Raw genomic sequence first — 8,160 nt, 5'->3', positions numbered from 1 at the left:
AACCATCCCTGCGCCGAGAACTGTACGACCCAACTCACAACCACCAAAACATGGCCTTACATCTCAACCTCCTTCCCGAACTCAGAGAAAAAGCCCAAATACGCAATCTCGCCGCCAAACAACGAGCTGCCAGGAAATATAACGCAAACCTGCACCCACGATCCTTTGTCATACCAGACCTAGTATAGAGAATGGCCAGCAGTGCTAGAAAGAAGGATGGCAAGTTCTCTGCCAATTGGGATGGCCCATACCGAATACGAGAAGACGCAGGAGGTGGGGCTTATCGCCTAGAACAACTATCTAGGGAAGAAATTCCCAACACATGGAATGTATCCCACCTCAAGTTCTATTTCAGTTGAACATGCACCATAAGCGGATCCATACTTGTAACCACGGGTGTACTCTTTTCCTCACTTGGTCTTTTTTCCCTAAGGAGGGTTTTGGCCAAGGAGGTTTTAACGGGCACCCCTATTTGAATAAATAAAATGAGTGGTTCCCTACTTTATGACTCTATACTACTTTAATTCGTTTAAGTTCCCCACCCTTACCACAAGTAAGCGGCCTGGGTCGAACACCCTTTACTCGTGGTTAATTCGTTTAAGTTCCCCACCCTTACCACAAGTAAGCGGCCTGGGTCGAACACCCTTTACTCGTGGTTAATTCGTTTAAGTTCCCCACCCTTACCACAAGTAAGCGGCCTGGGTCGAACACCCTTTACTCGTGCTTAATTTGTTTAAGTTCCCCACCCTTACCACAAGTAAGCGGCCTGGGTCGAACACCCTTTACTCGTGGTTAATTCGTTTAAGTTCCCCACCCTTACCACAAGTAAGCGGCCTGGGTCGAACACCCTTTACTCGTGCTTAATTCGTTTAAGTTCCCCACCCTTACCACAAGTAAGCGGCCTGGGTCGAACACCCTCAATAAAAATCGAACTTACAAAACATCACATACATCAAAACACTCGCTCATAATTACACCATACCAATAACACACCGCTATCACACAAGTTATCGGCATCCAATAAAACACAGCATACACAAAACATTCATCATGTTAAAAACAAACAATGTACAGGGTATTACAGACATAGTGTACGAATTATTACAGACATAATTCCAGTTTTCAAATTATAAAAATTAAAGGTCCTATGCTGCTTTGTTGTCATCTCCCTCCACGGTCGCGTCCGCATCCTTCTCTTCCTCGGCCGCCTCGTTCCCAACCTCTTCCCCACCCTCTTCATCCTCCCTTACCAACTTTCCGCCAACCACATCTTTATCCACATCGAATCTTGAATCCTGGGCATCCACATCCTTATAGAAGAAGGCCGCCTGCCGCAACCCCTTCTCGAAACCATTTATATGCTCTTGTATAACGCTGTTCTTCAAATCATCCAACTCCCCAACAGCCCCGTCATACTTGTCCTTCAAATCCTCATAATCTTCTTCCAGCTCCCCTATACGCTTGTTCAGTTTCTCCTCAGAATCTAAACAACGCACTCTCCATGACGCCAGCCTCTTCCTCTCAGCTTCCCACCCTTCCTTCTCCTTCTCTAGCGCCGCCTTCTCCTCCGCAAGCTTGTCTACCTTACCCTGCAACTCCCCTACCTCCTTCACTTCCCTTCTGTAAAGGGACCCTACACGCCGACCCAAGACTAAAGCCTTACTTCCAAACTCCACCATTGTCCTCACGATATGATCAACCTCCATGTTATCAATAGAGTTCACAATAGTGTTTGGAAGGTTGATTGAGATGTCCTTCCTCACGGAAATCTCCGGCAACTCAATCAGCCCGGCCTTCGGCAACTTCTCCCCGCTAGCCGATCCCGCCCCACTCGCCGACCTAAGGATAACCGCCCTTATCTTCTTCACATCCTTACCCTTCCCAGGTCGAGGCGGAAGTTCAGCTCTCCTCTTCGTGCCACCGTGCACATGTACTTCCACAACCGATTCCTGCAAATTTGGAACATCAGCTTTCCCAGCCTCCTTGGCCTTGGCGGCCATCTCCTTCCTCAGCGATTGAAAGAGCGCCAGATTCTTCTTACCAGATTGCGCCATATGACCTGCAATAACATATCACAACTCGGATCAAAACAACTTAGCATCATTAACACAGCTTAAGTAATAAACAAATACCTTCAATATCTATTATCAGATGCACCGAATTATAAACCCTAACTAGGCCCTTAGTGGGCAACTTATCCACAAATCTCAACAATATCCCCACCACCTCCTTGTCTCCAGCCGACAACTCCTCCACTCCCATGTCTTTGTAACGAGAAGGATTGTTGGTCCAACTAAAAGGAAACTTGGTACTCCCATCCGCATTCAGAAAATGCGGCTCACCTCCCTCCTTCACTACGACCTTGAAGTACCCGTCTTTGAAGTGCTTGAAAGATTGGGAGAATGCATCCAACCTGCTGATGCTGGAACGGCTGATTAAAGAAAGCCAAGTAGTCGGCCTTCGGGGTCTGGTATCATAAAACTACAAGAATGCATGGGGGGAAGGCTCCAAGTACAAAGACTCGCACAGAATGCGGAAGGCCTGTAGGTAAGCCCAACTATTAAGGTGTAGCTGAGTAGGCGCCACATTCAACGCCCGCAACACGCCCATAGTGAAGTCGTCAAAAGGTAGTCGCACGTGAAGCTGAGAAAAATGGCACATATACATATAAAAGAACTTCTCAGTAGCCCCTTCCTGCCCGTGGCATACCCGGTCGATGGCGCTTACCCTCTCCAGCGAAACAATATCTCTGCTGGCCCCCCTAGACATGACGGGTGTACAGTTTAACCAAGAGTTTAACAGGCGAGACCACCTAAACAATGATGACTGGTCACGAACATCAGCAGCGACCCATCCATAGCCGCCCTTGGCCGGCCAGTTACTCTCATCCAGCTCCTCGGGAGGATCCTCTCGAACTTCCCTCACCACTTCCATTGGCATCCCGCTTGTACCCACTCCAGAACTCATACCCTCTCTGCCAAGCCGGTCATCCCTACTCCTATCCGACTCAGTACTTTCACTACTACTAGACGCAGATAACGATGTGCTATCGCTACTAGACATACCTGTTTTCATTTTTACGGGAAGATGTCGGCTGAATTCGGGAACTAGTCGGACAGTATGACGCGCACAAGATCTCTGAATTCGAATCTCTCGCAAATGAACCAAGTAAACCCTCATTTGCTTTCAAACCCATATTTATAGCCCTCGATCCCAAACGACTAAAACTCTTCCCGCCAAAATAAAACCCCAGACCAATCGACACCATCATTATGAAGGATATGACACCTAAAAGAAAAAAGAACGACGGCGCCAAAACTTTAACGATGTGACCACCTGACGCCCTTTCACCTACCTTCTGACACTTGCAAATTCCAAGCCTTAACACTGTTCACCACACTTAAAGGCGGGGGGACTGGTGTATCACACCTAGCCGGTTCCGCTAGCTCACCAAACCACATATCATCCTTGATCGACAACCCATATCAAACTCAACCAAGTAAACAGTATACACATCGAAACCACCTAGTATTTGGTACCCGGACACCACCAGCACAAGCCATCTAGACAAGTAGCCGGTCGAGACCGACTACTTGCCTAGAACGTTAGCTAACATCGATGTCTCGCCTTCAATAGGTTTCAAGGGCCTGATTTGGGGCCCAGGCCCATTCATGGCCCAAACTAGAGCCCAAGTCAAAACCCAGCCCATGAAATGGTCAAACGTCATTTAATGCTCTATAAATACGCGTGGACCCCAGTAATTAAAGGTACGCATTCATTAATCGCTGATTTGACTCTCTGAGAGCTTTGACTAACTTGAGCTTCGGAGACCCTTCTGCAGGTAACCCCTCCTGGGTCCAAGCCGACACGTATTGACCGGGAAGAGGCCAACTGAAGAGATGGCGGACTACATGGTAAGGTGACGCTTGTGTCTAATCTCTTGTTTGTTCTCTACAGGAACAAGAAGTAATAATAATAATAATAGATTAGGTAATTAATATTTAAATATTATATTAATACAATTCATTTCTCTTGCATAATATATTTTTTATGATATTTTTTTGTTAGTTATTTTTTATATTTAAATTAAAAGCTAAATTCAATTGTAAAGTCCCATTTAAATAATAACATAATTAAATGAAACGTCACACACACTAATAAAAGGGCATTGTCATGGAGTGAAAATGTCACTCCTTACAGTTGTCCAAAATACTTGGAACAGAAAACTAAGGCACACCATGATGCTATTAACAAAATAGAGTAAGGGTTTGATAGTATTCAAATAAAAGCTTAAAGGACAAGGCAATACATGGCCCACAACTCTAAAAGAGAACTCGGAAATAAGAGGAATCCACCCAAGACAAGCGACGCAGCAGAATCTCCATTAACCTCATGACCACAAGGTGTTCTCCCATCTGCTCACATCAATAAATTGATGATCATCGCAAAAGAAGAAAATCACACACAAACACGCAAGAAACAAGAAGGGTAAGCTAAAGTAAAAAGGTTTTTATCATGCAATCGAACATACTATTTAATAGTCATGAGTACATAAATCAACCAAGCATATACGGACCGAAAAGCAAGACACTAAGACTCGATTATCCGGATACATATAATCAGCCAGATTCACTGGATGCTTGCACTTGTGGTGGCCTCTACTACTCTGCAGAGCCATTGCCAATGGGTTTCACCCTACCATGCACAAGGTTAGCCTTCAAACATCTAAGGCCATTATCCTACCAAAGACTAGGGCCTCCTGCTACTCTCACCACTTGAGTCAGTACGCTCTACGAGAGAAGCATCACAATAAACCTCTAAGGGTTTACCAACATCAAGGATCACAAGTATTGGAGCACTCGTCAACCTTCGCTTAAGCTCTTGCAAGCTTTCCTCACACTTATCCGTCTAAGTAAAAGGTTGGTCCTTCCGGGTAAGCTATGTTTGAAGCGCTACTATCTTGGAAAATCCTTCTATGGATATTCTATATTAGCCAGCTAAACCCAGGAAGCTCTTGATCTCCGTTGCTGACTTGGGACTTTCCCATTTTACCACTGCTTCTACCTTTGTTGGATCCACGACAATGCCCTGTGCAGATATCATATGGCCCAAGAATTGTACTTCATCCATCCAGAATTCACACTTGGACAACTTAGCATAAAATTGCTTCTCCCTCAGAATACCAAGCACTATCCTCAAGTGCTCTGCATGCTCCTTCTGAGTCCTGGAGTAGATGAGTATATCGTCTATGAAGACTACGATAAACTTATCCGATAATGACTTGAAGATCCAGTTCATGTAGTGCATAAATATCGTTGGAGCATTGATCACACCAAAAGGCATAACCACGTACTCGTAGTGCCCATATCGGGATCTAAAGGATGTCTTCTGTACGTCATCTACCTTCACTAAGATCTAGTGATATCCCGACCGTAAATCAATCTTTGAGAATACTGACGCCCCATGCAACTGATCCATCAAATCATCTATCCTCCGGAGGGGGTACTTATTCTTGATCGTCATCTTGTTCAACTGCCTGTAGTCCACACATAGGCTTGAACTCCCATCCTTTTTCCTCACCAATAACACTAGCGCTCCCAAAGGCGAAGTATTTGGCCATATAAATTGTTTCCCCAATAGCTCTTCTATCTGACTTTTGAGCTCTACTAGTTCTGCCAGAGCCATACGGTATGGAGCCATCGACACAGGATCGATTCCTGGTACTAGGTCAATAGAGAAATCCACTTCTCTACTTGGAGGCAACCTTGGCACTTCCTCTGGGAACACATCCTCAAACTTGTGCACTATTGATATAATAGATGTCCCTTCCTCTTTCTCCACTCTAGATGCGTAAAGATTAGGAAGCATTGCACGATGTCTTGTATATCCTTCATGAATCCTTGAGAAGATAACAACTCAGGCTCCTTTGAGTTAGGAAACAACTTTTTCTCTGGGCAATCCACAAGAATGCGATTGGCAGAAAGATAATCCATCCCCAAGATCACTTACAACTCTTGTAGAGGTAGGCATATCAGGTTCACTTTGTATATGTGCCCCTCTACCTCCACGGACACCTAGCACACAAGGACGATGTCCTGACGACATCTGACACAGGAGTAGATACCACAAGATCACATTGCAGCTCACACACCGACAGGCCAAACTTTTTCACACAATTTTTTGACACAAATGATTGTGTCACTCCAGAGTCTTACAACACACAACAATCTTTTCCAACTATCACACAACTACCCATAACAAGGTTACTTGAGTCTGCTACCGCTGCCCTAATCATGGCGTACACTCTGCCTACTGCTTAAGGCTTGTTGCCTCTGTTCCTCTACTGGTTCTAAGCTTGAGTTTAAACTAGAGCCCGTGCCACTGCCCTCGCAAGGGTGGGACAATCCTTGCCAAAGTGGCCTTCCTTGCCACAGTTGTTGCACCTTCTAATTAAGGGCAAACACTCCTCAAGTGTGATCCCCCACATCAGAAGCACTATACCTTGTTCTGTTGGGAAGGTAAACCCCTAGACCCTTGAGACTGGGGGTGGGGCCTATCATACGGTTTCCTTCTCTCTTCATGCCTTGGTTTGGACCTAGACGGTCCACCAACCCTCTGTTGCTGCAGGCGTTGAGCTTCCACCTCAACCTTCATCTTTTCCATAACCCTAGCCTTTTCCACTAAGGCTGCAAAGTCTTTGATGCATAGTGGGGCAACCATCAGACGAATGTCTACCTTGAGACCATTCTCAAACTTTTTGCATCGCCACTCCTTGTCAAGTGGCATGTGTAGAAACGGCTAAGGTCCTTGAATCTCTCAGCATATTCAGCTACTAATTTGCTCCCCTACGTCAACTGAAGGAATTCCATCTCCTTGGTGTATCTGACGCTGTCTAGAAAATACTCTGAGAAGAATTTCCCCCTAAAGGCTTCCCACGTGACTGAATTCTCCCTTTTTACATGATGGATTTCATGCTCATCCACCAATGCTCTGCCTCATCGGTGAGCATGTACACTGAAAGGCCAGTCTGTTCTCTATAAGACACATCTTTGCATTGAAGATTCTCTCCATATCCTTCAGTCATTGGTCTGCGACATCAAGACTGGTCTTGCCGTTGAATTTCATCAGGTGATGCTTCAAAAAGTCCTCCAAACTTCATTCCCTGGGTGGAGGTCGTGGCTCAGGACCATAGACAGGGGCATCGGTCCTATTCTCCTCCAATTTTCGGAGGGCCTCCAAGTGCTGTCTGTGAGCATCCTCAGCAGCCACTCTTGCAGCATCTATTAGCTGCATCACAATTTGGTGTTGCTCCAATGATGTTGCCTGGCGCTGCATCGACGCCTCATGTTGTTGCATCATATTGTTGCTTTGTTGAGTCAAGGTCGCCACCATAGCCTCTATCGCCCTTGAAATATCTGGTGCATCGCCTTGAGAAGATGGAGGATTTCTACGACGAGGTGCCATATCATTGGGCACACAGGGAAACCATTAGTCAGACTTAATCAAACAGAAAAGCTCAGCTAATGACACTAGGAAGACACAACGAAAGCTACGCAGACACACAAGTCCACAGACTCTAAGGAACGACCGCTCTGATACCATAAATGTAATGTCCCGTTTAAATATTAACATAATTAAATGAAACGTCACACACAATAATAAAATGGCATTGTCATGGAGTGAAAATGCCACTCCTTACAGTTGTCCAAAATACTTGGAATAGAAAATTGAGGCACACCACGATGCCATTAACAAAATAGAGTAAGGGTTCGACATTATTCAAAAAAAACTTAAAGAACAAGGCAATACATGGGCCACAACCTTACAAGAGAACTTGGAAATAAGAGGAATCAACCCAAGACAAGCTACGCAGTGGAATCTCCATTAACCTGATGACCACGAAGAGTCCATCTACTCACATCAATAAATTGATGATCATCGCAAAAGAAGAAACCACACACAAACACACAAGCAACAAGAAGGGCAAGCTAAAGTAAAAAGGATTTTATCATGTAATCGAACATAACATTTAAGAGTCCTAAGTACATAAATCAACCAAGTATGTAAGGATCGAAGAGCAAGACACTAAGACTCGATTATCCGGATACATATAATCAGTTGAATTCACTGGATGCTTGCACTTGTGGTGGCCTTTACTAC

The sequence above is a fragment of the Vigna unguiculata genome, chromosome 4, assembly GCF_004118075.2.
Source record: "Vigna unguiculata cultivar IT97K-499-35 chromosome 4, ASM411807v1, whole genome shotgun sequence".
NCBI classification, from domain to species: Eukaryota; Viridiplantae; Streptophyta; class Magnoliopsida; order Fabales; family Fabaceae; genus Vigna; species Vigna unguiculata.
Note: the sequence above shows the minus strand (reverse complement) of the source record.